The 19565-nt window shown below is 35.6% G+C and overlaps 1 protein-coding gene and 1 non-coding gene across 9 annotated transcripts in view; one reads left to right on the top strand and one right to left on the bottom strand.

The window, feature by feature from the left end:
* LOC126760678 (platelet binding protein GspB) overlaps positions 1–19565 on the bottom strand; it is a 470397-nt gene that overhangs the window by 169061 nt on the left and 281771 nt on the right. The gene's annotated exons all lie outside the window — the stretch shown is intronic.
* On the top strand, positions 258–339 carry Trnas-uga (transfer RNA serine (anticodon UGA)). The gene has a single exon. It is a non-coding gene; the product is annotated as a tRNA-Ser (tRNA).

Raw genomic sequence — 19565 nt, 5'->3', positions numbered from 1 at the left:
CATTCAATTACTTCTAAATTCCACATACTCAGTTCTTACATACATATATTTCACCCTTCTATTTGACACGCTACACTAACAATTCCATTTAGCCCACAAAGCGAAATTTTCATATTGAGTGCTAGCATGTTGTTGAGCTCTTTATTGTCTTTCTTTTTCATTCTCGTTCGTTGTTCGTACTTGCGTTCGTGTACAAACAGAAACACACGCACATTAACCCTTAGTCAAGTGCGCAGTTTGACAACAAGTTTTCAACAGCTGCGGTGTCCGAGCGGTTAAGGAGATGGACTTGAAATCCATTGGGTTCTACCCGCACAGGTTCGAATCCTGTCCGCAGCGAAATTTTTTTATGACTTAATTTTTTACTTTTTATTGATTTTTTACAATTTTTATTTAATAACAATATTACTTTTTTAATGTTTCCGAGAAATTTTGAGAACAAAATGTAGGAAAGAAAATTGAAGATAATGTAGAAATAGTAAAAAATGTGTTTTTATTTTGATATAGATTAACGATTGTTGTTATTTTATAAGATATGTATATAGAACTTATGTATTTCACATTTCAAAGGAAAAAAATAGTAAAATTTTGTCAAACAAATAATGCGAAGGAATGCGAATAGTCAAAATTTCGAAAAAAAAAGACCTGATTCGGAAATCGGTTGTTACTCAAAAAATAACTGATGAAAGAATGGAAAAAAAGAAGAGAATTAATATGAAGTTCTAGTAGGTCATTATGGCAATAACATGGCTGATTTGAATCTTTGAAAATACTATCTAGACAAAATAATATTTAAGTAGTTCCATTACAAGTTATTTCGTTAAACGAATTAGAAAATATATCTAAAATTTATTCTCTCAAGAGTAAAGAGGAATATTTTCAAGCGCTTAGTAGAAAATATTCTCCATTTGCATCGTCAGTTATCGAATAATATATTTTTTTCTTGCAAAACATTTAACAAAACGACGTTTATGACAATCAGAAGATGTAAATACGAATTAACGGAATTGAACAAAGTAAATTTAAACGGTTCTCATGCCAATTGAAGAAAATGTATCATGCTCGGTTAGAACGTATCAGTAAGGCTATTAGGTATTAGACTAACGGTCAGTTAACAAAGATATTTATAGGCTCGGTAGTAATAGTAGTTGACAGCAATTGAAAGATTCAAAATGACATTATATAAGTCATACTTTTTAAGATATAATTCAAGTTCAATAATTTCAAGCAGTGAAATCTTTAAGATCTCGGAAAACATGACAATTTTCGAAGACAATAACATTTTAAAGCTTCTCTGAATAAAGTAGTGAAAAGGCTTGATATCTTTGAGCGCCTTTACAAGCAATTTAGGTTGTTGTATTTTAAAAGCAGCAATTCAAACCATCGAGTTACCGAGTTATCTATAATTCTTCTTCTTCTTAATTGGCGTAGACACCGCTTACGCGATTATAGCCGGTTATCTATAATTACCCGAAGAAAATATATATGCATTTCTAAAAATGACAGTTTCCAAGTACAGTACGATTTCCTTTTAAAAATTATTGAAATGTTCTCATCTTTAAACATCATCTTCGAAAAGAAAAGCTCGAGAGTTAAAAGAGTTAAAAATGTCCATTCGAGTGCTTTTAAAAATTATTAAAATGTTCTAATGTGTTTAAGATAACATGGAAGTTTTGCATCTTTAAACCGCATTTGTCATCTTCGAAAAGCGAAAAGCTCGAAAACACAATAAGCTGAGGAATTATAAAGAGTTAAAAATGTCCATTTATTGAACTATGTCCAATAGGGCTAACAATTTGGAATAGTTAAACATTCTATAAGTTTTATATTTATATTTAAGTAATCGTACATAATGGTAATTGGAACATAGTTTTGGTTTATCAGTCGCCTTAAAAATATAACTTTGAGCCACTTACAAATGTAGACAAATTACGAACGATGAATTTTTTGTAAATTTTTTGAAGATTTTTTTTTTATTAAATATAATATACATTTACAGATTTCAATATACTTTGACAGCCAGCGATTCATTTTGAAACATTTTTGATTCCTCTGTTACCTTAGCGAAACTTCAGGCGTACCTTCGAAAAGGGTATCTGGCTGTGAATAATATTTTTCTGCTTAAAATAATTTAAGATCCAAAAACCAAAGAGCAAAAAAATATTTGATGAACAAGCAAAACTTTAATTTTTGACACAATGGGGGCTTCCAAAACAGTCGTTTTATGTGAAATCATTTAAACTTCAGAGGGACTTTCAATTCGAAATTATTATCGAAAATCTTATTTCTTCAAACATTACCTTTGAAATATATCTATGAAGGTAGTGTGAACATTTTAGACGATCGGTGCAACCAATTCGAAGAGATTTTCCTCACCGACTCAGAAACAGGCGATTTTACTAAATCTCATATCTCCGAAACTATTTGTCGTAACAACTTGAAATTTTCGGATAATATATTAAAATATATGTGAACTCCATCAGAACAACGCTAGATCACACACATCTTTAATGATTCGGCAAAAACTGGGAGAGCTTGGCTGGGAAGTTTTGATGCATCCACCATATAGCCCTGACCTTGCACCATCGGACTACCATTTTGTTCATTACAAATATAAAAACTAAAAAAGTAGAAGTTGGATTAGAAGTACGAAAAGATTTTTTCGACTACCCAATATAAGCAAAAATAGTAATTCGATTTTTTGAAATTCACAAATTCTTTTGTCCAAAAGTAGATAAAACGGTGGTGATTTTCTGCAGACATTAAAAAAATATTTTGAGACCAATGGAAGCCATATAAGAAGGAATTGCGCCAAAAACTATTTCCTACATTTAAATTTTGCTTACGCTGCTGTGGCATGTGCCACACTGTAGCATTACATCCGTTCCATTTTTTGTTAACAGTTTTTTCACCACTTTTATTGTTTCTATTATTTCTATTGCGGTTATTATTGTAGCCATTATTGTTGTTGTTGCCACTAGCTTTAGTATGCAGAGTTGGCTATGCAAATAGCTGGCTTTTACCGCGAAGTTTGCGTAAATAATAACAATAATTGCTTGGCATTACGCAAAACGCAACAGCGGCAACAGCAGCAACAAGAGCAATCGGTGGCAGAAATGCCAAAGCAAATGAGATGCATGTTGCAGCAACGCCACTGCAACAAAAGGCAATAAAAATGTGTATATGCATATGTATGTGTGGACACATGTTGCAACGCCACTTTGCTTAGAAGTTAGAATGCAAATGGTTTGATTTTTTTTTCATTTAGTCAAGTGTGTGCCACTGTGGCAAGTATTTGGTGTGTGTGTGTGTGCATCCGTTGCATGTGAGTCACTTGGCATTGCGTTTGCCGCATTTCAGCGCGGCGCGCACTAATTGCATGGCTGTTGACCAGCGCTGATCCGTGCATACGAATAACAGCATCAGCTGCAACAACAATGAAATAACAACAACAAAAAAAAAAAAAAAAAAAAACAGAAACAACAAACGCAACAGCGCAACGAAAGAACACTTGGCTGCGCGTGCCAGTGATTTGTGCAACGCAATGCCACAAACAAATCAAAGCAACACACATACTTGCAACACAAGCACACACACTCACAAACCTGTGCGCAGTCAAAAGAGTAAAGAAAAAAGCATGAAAACCCACTTGGAAACGCATACAACAGCGCGGCATTGCACATTTTTTGCTTTTTTCGCCAGCGCCACGCTATTTTGTGTGGCATGCAACATACGTTATTTGCATGCGCGATTTATTTGCCATGCTAAATAAGTGGTTTGGCATTTAAAGTGGCGCTTCATTAGAATGCAACGGCGTTGGCGCGCATGATCGAATGCGGCAGATGTGGCAAGTTACATGTACGCATCAGCAACAACAATTATTGCTGCCGTAACTGTATGTGCGACTGCAACGAATCGCTTGATATGCGCCAATTTGTTTGCAAAAAAGTGGTCCAGCCGCATGGCAACCACCTGCGCGCACACACACACACATACATGCATATGTGGTGTATATGTCAACACATTGTTGCAGCGCGCCAGGAAACGCAAGCAAATTACATTTTATTATTGTTGTAAAAGCTGTTATATGGGTTGATTGTTGGAAAAGCGGTATTTATTACAAGTAATACAATGATGTGGCATGTGGAAGGCTTTTAGTGTGCGCTGTTGCAAGCAGGTGGTATTTAAAAAGATTTCGCTGGCAACAATTTGATGTTGTTAAATTAACCAAATTCGTGGTGAAAATGTGTTAAGTGGCAACAAAATAGCATGTGGCAAGCATGCTGCGAAACAGCGCGTTACTTTTTCGGAGCTTGATTAATGCCTTGTTGCTGTTAGCTTGCCACCGCGCACCATTTATCTTACAGCTACCTCCATGACCATGTTGCAAGTGTAAAATCATGTTGCACGCATTTTTACAAGCAATGCGCGCGCTTCTATATTGTCAACGCTTCCATGCCACCGCGTTCATTGCTCATGTGCAAAAATAATAAATGAGTTAGTGCTTGCGTATAACTTGCAACAGCAACTTCAATAAATTTACGCAGCCTATGCGGTTGATTTATGACTTATTATACGCACCACAGCCCACAATCTAGCATTTCTTTAGGCCCCACAGAATTCGCTGCCACTTCCCCACTTGTGCAACATGTGCTTGTGCATAATGTGGCACGCTCGTGGCATGACGCACTCAAAATTAAAATGAAAAATTAAATTTTTCTATTAAAAAAATTGCATTCTGCAAAATTGTTAACATGCCACAGGCAGGGCCAAAGCCCCTTTTCATGTGGCATGCTAAATAATGCACGCTTGGTGGCACGCATTATTAGTGGTACAAAGCTTATCGCCAGCAGACGATAAATCAGCGGATAAAAGTGGTTATAAATGCAACAAAAAGAAGGTAACAGCGCGCCTGGACAGTAGAAACTGCTCACATGCAAACCGCATGCGTGCAACATATTGCTGGCTGCGCGTGTTACACGCGTACAGTTGGCTACTGCACAGCGTACTGTCACAAAAACGTTTGTGAAAAATAATATAAGTTATATAAAAGAAAAGGCAAGCTAATAGTTGACGGCTGCAAACGTGCCACACACACACATACCATGCACAAGCACATTGATATTTACATGTGCTTTTGCAGCGCATTTTGCACTACACGCGCCCTTTTCCGCATGTGCTCCAGCCGAACGCATGCGTAGGTGTGCTGGCACATCATGCGGCATGCGGCATGCCGCATATATTGTAAACAATACTTCGTTCGCGGCTTCTTGTCTTTTTTGTCGCTGCTGCTACTCGACTTGACATGCCAGCCTTCGACAGGCTGCTGCATGTTTTCGAAAATAATTGACATGAACTTTTGTGGCATTTATAGGTGGCAACATTATGCACTCAGCTGCCAGGCGGCATTAGCGCGCGCAAGACATAACGTGACTGCCGGATTTTTATGGCCAACAAACATTTTTGTTGGTTAGTTACTTAATGTTGTTGTAGTTGGCATTACGCATGCCCGCCGTGGCGTGCTGCATGCGTGTGTGTGTGTGTGTGTGTGCGTGAGTAGTTGAGTGACGTAATGCGGGTAACACCTTTGTGACGAATTTTCGCCAAAATGTGCATAAATCACGCGTCGTTAGGCTTATAAACATTTTGTGCCATGTTGCGCAACATCTATGTGTATACATGTACATAGTCGTAATGTGGAAATGTATGTGTCGCATTTGTGCGAAATAAGCAAAGCGTTGTCAGATTGCTAAGCTGACATGCATACAATTGGGGTTATAAGCGCATTCAATAGCGGCCAAACGTTTGCTTAGTTAAAGCAATAAAATATTGCGCAGTATTTGTTGCTCACAAATTGGAGAAATGCAGCCCTAGTGTTGCTTATTGTATTTTCTTTTGTTATAAAGATACCCATATATCATCACCGCTATATTTATTAAAAAAAAAAAAAAAAAAATGATGGAAACTTCTATACTCGTAACTCACAAAGATCAAAACCAGGCCGGGATGCTGGCAAAACTTTATATTAAATTAGGGGAAATATTGCCCCGATTTCACCTATTTTACAAAAACCAGCATAGCCTACTATTGGGAAGAGATTATTTGCCATTTCTTTATGATTTCCTAATATTCCCGATAGAAATGACAAAATCAATTGATGTTCGAAAATATTTAAACCAGTAAATGACAATTTTACATATAAACATGTTCGAAAAATATTTTCTCTAAATTTCAATACTAGACACTACAGATTGACCGATATGTACAATAATAAGTCAACCATATGCACTGGGGTTTTTTCACAGCATATAATACTGGCCTATCTTTTGGTGCCAAGACTTTTTGGAATTTTGTGAGTTAGTGATAAAACAAGTCACATTTTCCAAAGGTTTGTTCATAAGAAAAAGAAAAAACATCTAGTAGCGGGAATGTGGTTCATCCTACCTACTATACCGACTACTGATGCGCACAGAGCTGCACCAAACCCAAAATTTTTTTTTGTAGGCCAGTGTAATAGGAATATTTGGGTTGCTTGATCATGTTGATCGATGCTATATAGGATTCCTTCTAAAGGTGGGCGGTACCGCGTACTTTGTAACATTTTTCCACCCGAATCTATGAAGCTTATTCCCTACAATCTTGCTTGTGAAATTTAATGATTGCGGAGCAGTTATTCAGTGATTTGTCGCACTTGCAATAGCTTTCAACATAATCCTTATATGAGCAGTAGGTAAGGTTATTATGTAAATTTATTCGTCTCACAATGTACTGGAAATACTAAAGGCAGTCAGTAAAGCTCAGAAAGCCATTGAAGAGGGTGTAGCTGTGGCTGTAAGCCGAAAACTTGGATCAAAAGGACCGGTTGTGTAATATATGTTTGCCTTAAACCGGGTACTACTTAAGTCGTATCAAAAAAAAACTCCACTATTAAGTATATGGACGTGAGATATCAGAAAGTTGGAGACCAAAGTCCGACTTTTTGACTGTTTTTAGCACAACATTGACTAATTTCACCACACTCAAGAGATTTGAAGCCTCAAACTATATTTTTAATTTATTTTGCAATTAGATTATTAAAAACTTTTTTTGTTATTTTTGGAATTCCGATAATTCAAGTATAAAATAAACAAATTTCACTGTGTCTTGGAAACCTTCGAACTTCCATAACGATGGTAAAATGGAAGGTTTGGTTCCAGTAGCTGGATTGGCGTTGGATCTACCCAGATTTCCAAACTGATGAACGTTTCTGTTTTGAAAATAATATATTCTAAAATAGAGAGAACTCGACATCTCAAATTCAAGGGGTTTACTAATCTTTCAGTACTCTAGCAGTACAGAAGAACGATTCTAATGTCGATTGCAACGAGCTTTTTCTTCAGATATTGTCTGTCAACTACGATTACTGTCGAGAGTGAAACACGAGGTACACTTTTTGAGCTCAAAGTGTTAGAAGCATTAGATTATCTCGAAATTTTTAGACATTTTTACGCGATCTTAAAGATCTTACTGCACATTGCCCAATAGGCATTCATGCGTGAAGGTTAAAGATCTTGGCGGACGACAGTGGTCACGTTAGTATGGAGGATGGTGAAGTGAAAACATCGAAACACTTTCTTCCCCCTTGTCCAGCCCTTGCAAGACTGAGGACGAAACATCTGGACAGTCTTACTTTCGGCGAATCAAGAGATATAGCTGAGACTGACATTAGCCGTTTCAACAAATTTGTGATAGGCACAAATTGCTTTGTAGGTTTCTAAGAGTCTTATAGATCTATTATATATGAGTTTTAGGTAAAACAATGAACTGGCGTTCTAAGTTGTTGTAGTCAGATCGTTGTTAGGATCGACCTCTTAATGTAACCTAACCTGACACCATTCTTTATAATATTTTTTAATTTTTTAAACAAAAATTAAGGTTCTCATGTAAGTTCGTTCAAAGCACTAATCTTACACAATACTTAAGCCAAATATATAATCTAACGGACATTGCTCGCAACATGTTGCACAACTAATATGACCACATTGCCTTCTAACTGTTTGGGTGTACCAATGCGACACACACACGACAACAACCACAAACAACTACAAAACCACACGCAAATGCTTTAAGCAAATGAAATAAAAGAACAACAACGTAAATGTCATTCATGCGCACAGATGACCTCAGCGGGCAGCTGATTTCGAGCGCACAGCATGAAATTGGATATCAGCCTGTTGCAACAGTTGCAAGGCAAAACAAAACACCAAACTATCAAAATATTTGACACTGAAATGTCATTAATAATAATTGTAAAAGTTGTAGAATAATAAAAACCAACAGCAATAACAACAACAACAACGACAGTGCGCAATTTGCAACGCGTAATTGCCACCCAAAGGCTAGTAGACAAAAAATGTGTGAGGCAGGCAAGCAGCAAGATGCAAATCGCTGGAAAGGCAGTTGCGCGGTCACGTTGAGGGTTGTGGCAACAATCGGCGTTGTGGTTGCGCATGCGCGGTACGCATTTGAAATCAATACAGCACGCAGCGCCGGCTATCGACGCTTGCTGTGCCACAAAATTGATATGCCAAAAGGCAGCGCCAACAAAGCAATAATAAAAAGTATATAAAAAATATAAAAATGCAACAACAACAACAACTAAGTGGCAAGTTAGTGTTACATGGCAGGCAGGCAGGCACAAGTAGGCGACAGTGCATTGAAAGCATTCATGCAACAACGCCACAACTGGACCGCCAAAGCAGTAGCCGCCCCATTGGTGGCACCATGCTACATGCCGAGCAATTTATTAATGAGGTTGCAAGTTGATTACAAAAATTTACTGCCGCGGTGGCCGAGCCATAGCGGCTAGTGCGATATGAGCTGGCGCATAGTCATTGGTGTGGTTGTACTTGGTGCAGCTTGTTTGTGTGGCATGTTAGATTTTTACTTGGTTGTAGTTGTTTTTTTTTTTTTGGGCTGTAATTTCAGTCGCTGTATTGACTGCCACCGCCTTAAACGCCGGCTTCAACAGCACAATGCCAGCGGGTATTAGGCATTTATTGAGCTTATTAGCTCATTTTTAACTTGCAACATGCAGCTTGCAGCATGCAGCAAAGCATGTTTGTGTTTCCAGTGCGTTATTTATTACTTCTTTATTTATTTGAATTCATATATTGGTGGTTTAGTTTTTTTTCTTGCAGCCATGCAACTTGCCACATACCACCATATCGAAACTGTTTGTTGTTTCGTGGCTTTAAACACGCACCACGCGTGCTTGGTTGCAAATGAGGTGTCAAATGACAAACGTTAAGTGCTGCAAACAGCAGGCAACAACGCATGTTGCACGACACCAATAATCAAATATCAAAACATTTGCAATGCTACACAATCAGTGTCAAAAGTGCGCAAACGCTTGCAACACACCACACATTTCGTTGTGCATTAGTCACTATACCGCGTACTACGCTATGTGGCATGTTGGTTTTTGCGCAGCTGCGCATGCGCACGCGTGCTTTCGAGGTCAAAGTGCATTCATTCGACATTTCTTTGCGTTTGTGTGCAGCTGATTGCGGCTTATTTGTCAAATGCGTGCGCCAGCGCGTTGCCGGTGTTGCAACATGCGCATAGCCACAACAGATAATCCGCTTCGTGCCATATTTATCATTATTGCGCTTGTGTCGACTGGACTCCTCCTTCCAGCTGCCACATTCTGCAAATAAAATTAGTCGAGGTCAAAGGGGTGACACCCAGTTACACGGGTCCAAGTGTGTGTGTGTGTCTATGGTGGTTATGTTGTGGGTGCCACAAAAAGTAGAAGTGAATGAGCGGTGCGCATGCGCTTGCAGCAAATTGCGGTCATATACAAATGTGCATGCATAGTTGTTGTGTGTTGCCGCCTCTTTTGTGCCACCAAATTATTTTGCGTGATTTTCCGATTTGCCAGCACTGCTGCATGCCACTTTTGTGGCGATTGCCGTTTTTATTGTGCACATTGTTGGCGCTTGACAACTGTTGCAAGCTGGCGTTTGCGATTGCGATTTACATTTTATTGGCGAGTCATAAAAACGTCAAGGATTTATTTGTTGCTGTGCATTGTGCTAATTTTCCACTGCGTTTTTTATGCATCACCACCATCGCCATCGCCACCGAAATGGGTGCAAGTGTGCGCTCGCATGTAGCTGTGTGTGTGTGTTTGCGGCTACCTCTTTTGTATATTTAATTGGTGTGTCATTACCATTTGTAAGCCACTAATAAATCAATTGCTTAAGGTAACGGTAGGTTTTTCAATTGTGGGTGCATTTTTTTTGCTGCTGCCGCATATAGCGTTTTGAGATAAACGTGCCACAAGTAGAAAAAGAATTGAAAACAATTGACTGTGTGTGCGCAATTTAGAAGCTTTTCACTTCTTTGGTTTCTGCTTGGCCTTCGACTTGGCATTCTTTGAAGCCACTAATGCCTACCCGCCAGTGCGTATGAGTAATATTCTGCGGGCAACTGCTTCATTAGCCAAGCAACGTACAACGAAATGCGCTTTTAAGTGATTTTGAATGGCTTAAGCTGGTAGCCTTTAAGCGCTTGTGACATAAAGTCATAATTTATTTAGCACTTTGCCAATGCAATTCTTAATTTTTGCATTTTGAAAGCTTTGCTTGATTGATTTGTGTGGCATGCTGGTGTTTAACAATGCCGCCGATTTCGTTAAAACTAATAAAATTAATAATATAAAATAAAAAATTTACTATTGCGTTATTTTCGAGCGGGCTACTGGATTTTTATATATTATTGGTATTATATTTTTGAATATTCGGAAAAAAAACAATATTAATCTTTGTTTGCGTCACAAAGTTTCAATATTTCCACACACAAAAGAGCTCAAAAAATCTTTGGGAGTCAACCAAGCAGGAATTTCAAAACGAAAGAAGGTCCCGGTTTCAACTACAATCAAGGAAACTGGCTGCGATCGAATATATGAAGCTAAGAGACGTTGAACGATGCTTTTGCATGTCAGAAACGCTGTTTGAACGCTACAAGAAGAAGTCGTTTTTGTATTGGATTGTGACTGGTGCTGAAAAGTGAACGCATTACGACAGCCACAAACAATAAAATCATATGGAAAACATGGCTAGTTAGCCAAATCAGTAACAGAACCAAATATTCATAACACTAAGGTATTGCTCTGTATTTGATGGGATCAGAGGTCCGTGTATGTATTATGAACTTCTAAAACCTGGCGAAACCATTAATGGTAAAGGCTATTGATCACAAATCATCAAGTTAAAGCGAGCGCGTGTAAAAAAACGCCCAGACTCGTACTAGACACGAGGCAATAATTTTCCATTAAAAATGGTTCAAAACTATTTGTAAAACTACGCTAGGCCTTTTTTGCCTCACTCGCTGTATAGCGCAGACCTTGTGCCCTCTGGCTACCATTTCGTTCGATCGATTGAGAACGCTTTCTCTGAATTACAGTTCACACCAGTGATCTGCAATGAATGAGTTAAACACAACTTTGAGCCACTTGCGAAAAATTGAGTATGAAGCAAGCAAATTATTCACGGAATGAGTATAAGTGTGAATACTGCTCACTTACAATTATGAGAGAGAGTTTTGGCTTGTGAGCTGCTTAGCTTGTATGAAGCATATATTCACAAGTGTTTGCTTATGAGCTCACAATACTTATGAATCTTTGCTTAGGATTCTCTGACATTCATGAATACAAAACACTTGTGAATATACGAAGAAGCTCATTAAGCCACTTGGTATGAACCAAAGGCTAAGAAATCCATTACGAAATTAGTAAATTACTATTATATTATTGTTAACAACAAGGATTTTGTAACTGGTTCTAATAATGACTAGATATAATGAAATTAAAAAAAATCACATATACATACACTTATAATATTACATTTTATTTTATAAAATGATAATTCAGTTCCTTTCAATGGAATTAAAATTAAAAAAAATAAATAAAAAAATCACGTCAGTTTAATGGTATAAAAATTACATGAATTATTATCAAAAAACTAAATAACAAACTTCAGTTAATTTCGGTAAAAAATAAAAATAATAAGCATAAAATTTACTTCAAGATTTATGTACATACATAAGATTCAACTCCAAAGATACAAGTATATATTATAAGTATAGCTTCTAAATATATATTAAGATTGAGGTTTGGCACAAAATTACTTCTCAATATCATTGTATATTTTAGTTTTTTAAGTTTCTAAACTCTTATTGCCATAAGTCTTAAATATTGTATTCAAAATATTTTTATCTACGGTTTTGGGTGCAAGTCGATTTATTTTATCAGTTATTAAATTGCCTCAGACGCCGCACTCAGGTATAGTTAATATTTTAAGTGCAAGTTTTGATATGCGTGGAAAGTTAGCTTTATGTTGCTTCTACCATTGAATTGCGTCAAAGTCAGTATCAAATTGTATTATTTCTGTAAAATATCGATCTATCTCATCTTCGATACGTTCCTGCGCGCCCATGTTTGAAATATTTGGAAAAAAGAAGTTCAGGTCATTTGCAGGTGAAGACGTATTTGATGTTGAAGTAATTGGTGAAGATGAAATTTGTGATAAGAAACAAAGAAGTTTCAGTTTTGTAGTTTTTACGAAGTCAATTAGACTCAGTTCCTTTTAAAACACCGCGTAGGTATAAACTTCAGGGACTCATCTACAAGCTCTCCAATTTCTAGAATGTAAGATAAATGTTAAGAAAATAATTCAATAAAAGGATAATAAACAAAGAAGTTTCAGTTTTGTCGTCACTACAATCGCGCGTTTCGTTCCTTTTTAAAACCCCTCCGCGTAGGTATAAAATATATTTTGAATAGGCACGGAATTTGTGAATGTATTCATGAATAAACAATGAGCCACTTATTAGTGAATGTATTCATGAGCCTTTCAACTCATCTAATGGTAAGCAACGAATAGCTCAAACAATTGTATACAGAGAAGCAAGCCAAGCCAAGTGTGAGCGATAAGTGATTGTGAGACATATTCACACTCATTATTACACAAGCAAGCCATGTGATTGTGAGAAGATAATATTTTTAGTGAGAGCAAGTGTGAGTGAATATTGGGGGTGATTCATGAATATGAGAGTGTATTCATAAGCCAAGTATTCACTGCAGATCACTGGTTCACACCAAAGTAGGGTGTCAAAAGTTGACTTCATACAATCCTGACCACCAAGCCGGAGCTGTCTTTTAGGACGGAATCCACTAATTGCCAGAAATCTGTGAAAAGTTTTAAAGTTTTGGTTTTAGACAATACTTTAAAAGATCTGCAAGTTTTTCTTCAATGAATTCCTTGGTCCAGAATCTAAAATTGTGCGACATTATCCTAAATGTAGGCAACATTTACTTTTTGGCATGCGTTTTACTTATTGATTAATATAGTGTTGCCTACTTTTAGGGAAATAACTCATACTTTAGCAAAGATAGAAACCCATTAAGGTTACTCATAAAAAATGTAATATAATTAACAAAGGTTTTTTATTAATTATAGTTATTTCCTTTATTCTCAGTATGTTAAGCCCTTTGATCTCTTTTAGCGATATACAGAGATCTCCTATAAAAAAAAATTTACTATTGGCATCTTTATATTTTTAAATTTTTTTTCAAAATTACTTTTTTTACAAAAAATTTTTTCTCAAAAATATTTAAAATTAATTTTTTAGAAATTTTTTTTTTTGTTTTTCTTCATAGATACGCTGAAAATTCCGAAACCAATAATATTGAAACATCCCAAGCAACAGCTACTAAATACAGAGAACAGTAAATGAAAAAGGATAAGATAAACCAGAGGATTAAAACTGAATTGCCATACAAAAAAAAACAACAAATTTAGTCAATGAATATGAAATAAATATTTTATATTTTTTATAAATGTACAATTAAATTTAAAATATTAAAAACATATGAAAAAATATATAAAATTGCAATAAAAAATCTGATCAAACTATTAATAATCGAATTCGATGGAAAGAAAACCGAAAGTGGAAAGAACATTTGGCCAATAATTTTTGTTCGCATCTTGCATTTTAAGTTAAAAAATGTTTTTATATATGATAAACATCTTTTTATGAGAAAGCCACAACAACTGCCTATGGAAAGCGAAACAAATTTTTTATGTATAAAAAGAACAGTTTCCATGGTGGATATTTTCCTCTATATTTAAATCTATTATTACTCCCATTTTAATATTTTTTTAATCTTTAGAACCCAAACTTCTACAGTCATGTGTGAAAAGCAATCAAGGACCATAAACAGACAGCACCCAGCTCATAGGCTCTGCTCAAAAGTGTGCGCTCGTAAAAAATTATAACGGCTAAGCCTAAGATACAACAAAACATTTATTTATGAAATAAAAATTTTAATTTAAAATTACAACAATAAAAAATTAATATAATAATTGTTGAAAGCTAAAAGTGAAGGCGCAACGAATTTTAGATATCTTTTAGCGAATAATAAATTTTGTGGCAGCGTTTGCGCCCATACAGTTTTATTGGTCATTTAACCACAAGGCGACCGCATTTTCGTATAAATTACAGTTGTAATTGAAAATTCAGAGCGTTTCAAATGTGGCACTTACCCAGTTTTAGACGCTTATGACTTGGATAAAAGGTATTTAGAGTGGCGCATAAACTTGTATATTGAACGCTAAAGAGATATGCAAATGGTTATATAAATATATGTATGTAAATATATATGTGTGTGTTTCGAGGAAACAATTCAAACTCTGTGGTTGGTAGAGGCGAATGAATACTTTTTGCAGGTTAATTGTAATCTTAAACGGCATAGTTTGCCAAGTAACAACTGCGATGCCTGGGTTCGAATATTATGACTTATATATTTCACTTATTTTGGTTTGGAACTTCGCTAAGTAATTAAAACGTGTTCCAGAGGTCTAAGTTATATATTTTCCAACTATTCCAGCATCATCTCGTAATACGATTGAAATATTGTTCGACATTTTTATACCCTGCTCGGGGTTATTAAATTTGACACGAAGTTTGTAGCACCCAGACGGAAACGTTATATTTAAATTTAAAAATCATTATCAATTTATTTTTCAAGGTAACAGTAGCATCTGCGCACAAACTGTTTGAACCGGACCACCATAGCAAAGGGCGGCCATAAAAACTGACCGAACCAAATAAATTTCTTGCATAGAAAACTTTTTTAATTGACAATTTATCTTCGGAAAAGTAAGCCATGGAAAGTTTTTCAAGGGAGTGGTAATATCTGCGAAATAATTGTTCAGATTGGACCACTATAGCATTTAGCTGCTATACAAACTGACCGCTCCAAATCAAGTTCTGGTATGGAAAACTTTTTTTAATTTACAGGATATCTTTAAGAAATTGGGGAGGAATTATTTTCCAAGATAACAGTACAATCTGCGAGCACCCAGTTCAGATCGATCTACTATTGCATATAACTGTCATACAAACTGACCGATCAAAATCAAAATAAAGATATTTTTATAAATGCACCTGTAAAGGATATTATAGCTTCGGTTCAGCTGAAATTGCCGTGTTTCTCACGAGACTTTATTAACCTCTTGAATTATATCATCCTACCTTTTCTCATTTTCATATATTTTAATTAGATCTCTACTTTTTTAGATCCCTTCTTTTGAATCTGACTTTAAGTTATCGTTTCTCACCTATCTTCTCACTCTTATGTAAATTGATCTCACCTTAATTTATATCAACTTATCCATTCCAAATTATCTCACCCTATAGTATCTCATCTTATCTCAACTCACCTCATCTCACTTTAACTAACTTCACCTCATTCATATCACCACATTTCATCCTACCACATCATTATCCATATCCATCTCAACTTATTTCACATCATTCCATGTCACCACAGTACAATCCATATCCTCTCAACTCATCTACTCTCATTTCCTTTGATCCTCATCACCTCTCATTTCATCTTTACATCTTGTAGTAATCTCATATTAATTTATCTCACCACTCCTTAACTCTCCTCATCTAGCTTTAACTCACTTTTCGCATTCCATTTTATCTGCTGATATCTTACTTGTTCCCATCTGTACTCAATTCGCTTTACTTAGTTTTTTGCTATCTTGCCACAATTTTTCCTCCCAGCTGGCGTCCTCCAGTGCCTCCTAACCTCAATCCAAATTATATAATCTCTCTCATTTAAATGCAGTTGTTAGTTTTCTTTAAGATGTCAAGCCGATTTCTTCAACTCCGATAATTTATTTTAATTAAGAGTCATGCATACTTTATATTGTCGCCAAAGGAAACTTACAACATGTTGCAACATGTGCCAGGCCGGTGCTTATTTACCAATATAACACATTTGGCCGCAAGTGGGCTAAGAAAAATGGCCAAAAATGTGTAACAAGCTATTGCCGTGAGCGATAAATGCATGCAACAACAACAACAACAATGAGAAAACAGCAACAACAACAAGTGCGACAAAGCGCCCGAGGAGGAAGAAGAAAAATTGAATGTAAACACGCGTGGCATTTCAAACGCGTTTGCCACTTACCGCCAACAACTTAGCACATACACACACATACTAACACCAACACAATGTATTTAAAGCAAATGCATGTAAATGATATTGGCCACGGCGCAGGCGCAGACGCTGAGGCAGGCGGCGTTGCAATCGCGTAACTGTAATCGCATTTCAAGTTAATTGAACAATGAAACGTTTCTGCAATAATATTTACAGCGTAAATTAACTAACGAGCAGCGCAACAACAACAGCAACAATTTTCTATTGAATATGCGCAACAAGTCGGTGACAAGAAAAAAAACGATTGCTTTTTGTCATGAAAAAGAAACTAAAAATTTTAATAGCGAAACATAGTAGCAGCGCGTTCGTGTATGTATGCATGTGTGTGTGGGTATTAAAATAGGAGTAGCGCAGCAGATTAGTTTGCATTTCAGCTTAAGCAGGTGAATTTATGTTGATCGTTTAAAAAGCGGTCAATTCGACGCACACACACACTCACGCGCAACTTAACAACAACTCAAGTCAGGAGGTGCGCGCGCGGTGGTATGGCGCGCCGCATGTGGCAGCTGCCAATCGCTAAGCCGCGGCGGTAAAACGATCAGCCACACAACAAACAAATTCGTTGGCGCATGCGCAGTCCCACTGGCTATCGATGTGTGCGTGTGTGTGGACTTGTGGCCGAACGACTTGGGTTGGGTGTTGTCTAACGCCGCGTGGCGACTGTGTGGTGTGGCGTGTCACAGCTGTTGTCTGATTCGTTCATTCGATTTCGCGTTGTATGTGCGCTTGCGCGCGCGCGCTCTATTCGTATATTTCATATGCAACAAGTCAAATTTAATGTAGTTAAGCGCTAAGCAATTGACTGGTTGACTAAGTCACTGGCTGGCAGCAAGTTGACTTGGCGGCGCGCATAAGCACAAATGATAGAGTGCATATGCGCGCGCCTATGTGTGTGTGTGTGCGCGCGCAGTTAGTAGAGCGATAATGAATGTCAGGTTAAATGTTCGATTGGCGATCGCGCGCGATGCTTGTGGCAGGCGAAGAAATGCTGCTTTGAAGTGGGTAGGTATGTATGTATAAATATTTATATGACATTGTATGTGTGTAATGCTATTTGGTGCGCTTGGCAGCGCCAATGGCTGTACGAGGCGCTTGAACGCTGGCAACTCGAAACGTGATTTTCTTACTTTGCCACATATTTTTAATCGTTTGTTTTTTCTTTGAAATTTACACGCTGAAATATATTTTTTTATTTTTGATATTTTTATTGACTTTTTACATTATTTATTTACTCTGTATATTTTTGTTGTTGCGTGTAGCCTACCATTGGCCCATTCGTGCGCGTTTGATAAGGCAGCCGCCGAACAAATGAAGTGATTTCGCGTGATATTTCATGCTGTTGCATATTTATTTAATGCATACCATAAGGAAAAAAAATACAAAAAATAAAGTTGAACAGAATTTGAGACAAAAATATACAGGCTTACACAGAAAAAAGTAAAAAAAAAAAAATTTTAATAAAAATAGATATGAAAATGTTAAGAAATTTATTAAAAAAAAAAATAATTTTTACAAAAAAAAATTTACAAAAAATAAAATAAAAAATTTAGAAAAAATATTACAAAAATAAATTTAAAAAAAAAGTTACAAAAGAAAAGTAAAAGACAGTAAGAAAAAATATTGCAGAAATTATGAAAAAACCGCTATGCATTGTAAGCTTAAAAGCCTTACCGCTTAGCTACAGTTTTCCTTACTGCCTTCCAACATTTTGATACAAAAAAATGAAAATCTTTTTTTTTTTCAAAAACGCCTTGCTTTTAGCGCGCCAACTTATTAATTACTCACGACATGCCCGTTGGTTTGTGCCTCGCCGCTTGTTGGTTGTGATTTTATTTTGCACTTAATTTTTTACATTATATTAACGGGTTTTTATTTTATTTTGGATTTTATTTTGGAATTTTTTACAATATATTAACGGTTTTTTGTATCTATTTTAATTTTGGTTTGCTTCTTGCGAAACGTTTTTTATTGGCGCTTGCACTTAAAAGTAGGTGGTAACCATGCTACACTATTAAATTTATTTGCCATTCAATTGGCCATTGCTCGATTGTGCGAAACTGCAAGTGTTGTGCATTTTTCAATTTCTTACGGACACGAAAGGGGCGATCAGCGCAAGCGTTTGAGTACACTAGCCTTTTTGACTGCAGTAATTAATGCATTTTTGGTGTAACTGTTAATATCAACTTCATAATGGGTGCAAAGTTCAGAAAATGCATTATTGCTTATTTGAAAATATTTTTAATAAATATAGAGAAAATTAAAAAAAAAATTATAATAGTAAAATAATTTGGAATTTAAAAAATGTGGCAACTCTAATTTTGTAATGGGTTTTTTAATTTACTATTTAAGTTTTTTATTAAAAATTATAAGAAAATAAAATTAAGAAAGTGAAATAAAAACAGAAATTAAAAATAAGTGGCAGCACTAAAACGAATTTCGCATTATAATTAAATTTTGTTATATACTTTCCATATTTATAAGATGTGCCCAATTAAAAATAAAATATATCTATTAAAAAAATACTTTATGTTTAGTGAATTTAAAATTATAAAAATGTGGCAACGCCAATTTTGAATGTTTTTTTCGGATATATTAATTATTTTTTCATTACAAACTGTACAAAGATAAAACGAAAAGAAAAAATTGATATCGAAATATAAATAAGTGGCAGCACTAAAAACAAATTTCTGGTTAAAATTAAAATTTGTTATTTATTTTCGATTAAAGCCAGATATAATTATAAGATGTGCCCCAATGAAAAATATAATTGATCTACATATTAAAAAATATATTATTTTTAGTGAATTTATAAGTATCAAAATGTGGCAACGCTAATTTTTAATATTTTTTTTTGATATACTAATCAGTTTTTTATTAAATAAATTGTATAAAAATAAAATTAAAAGAAAAAGTGAAATAGAAATAGAAATAAAAATAAGTGGCAGCACTAAAAAAAAATTGTCCGTTAAAATTTAATTTTGTTATATATTCAGTTCACTTTTTAGAT

The sequence above is a fragment of the Bactrocera neohumeralis genome, chromosome 5 (genome assembly GCF_024586455.1).
Source record: "Bactrocera neohumeralis isolate Rockhampton chromosome 5, APGP_CSIRO_Bneo_wtdbg2-racon-allhic-juicebox.fasta_v2, whole genome shotgun sequence".
Taxonomy (NCBI): Eukaryota; Metazoa; Arthropoda; class Insecta; order Diptera; family Tephritidae; genus Bactrocera; species Bactrocera neohumeralis.
The sequence above is the reverse complement of the archived record's forward strand: the minus strand, read 5'-3'. Positions and strand labels throughout refer to the sequence as shown.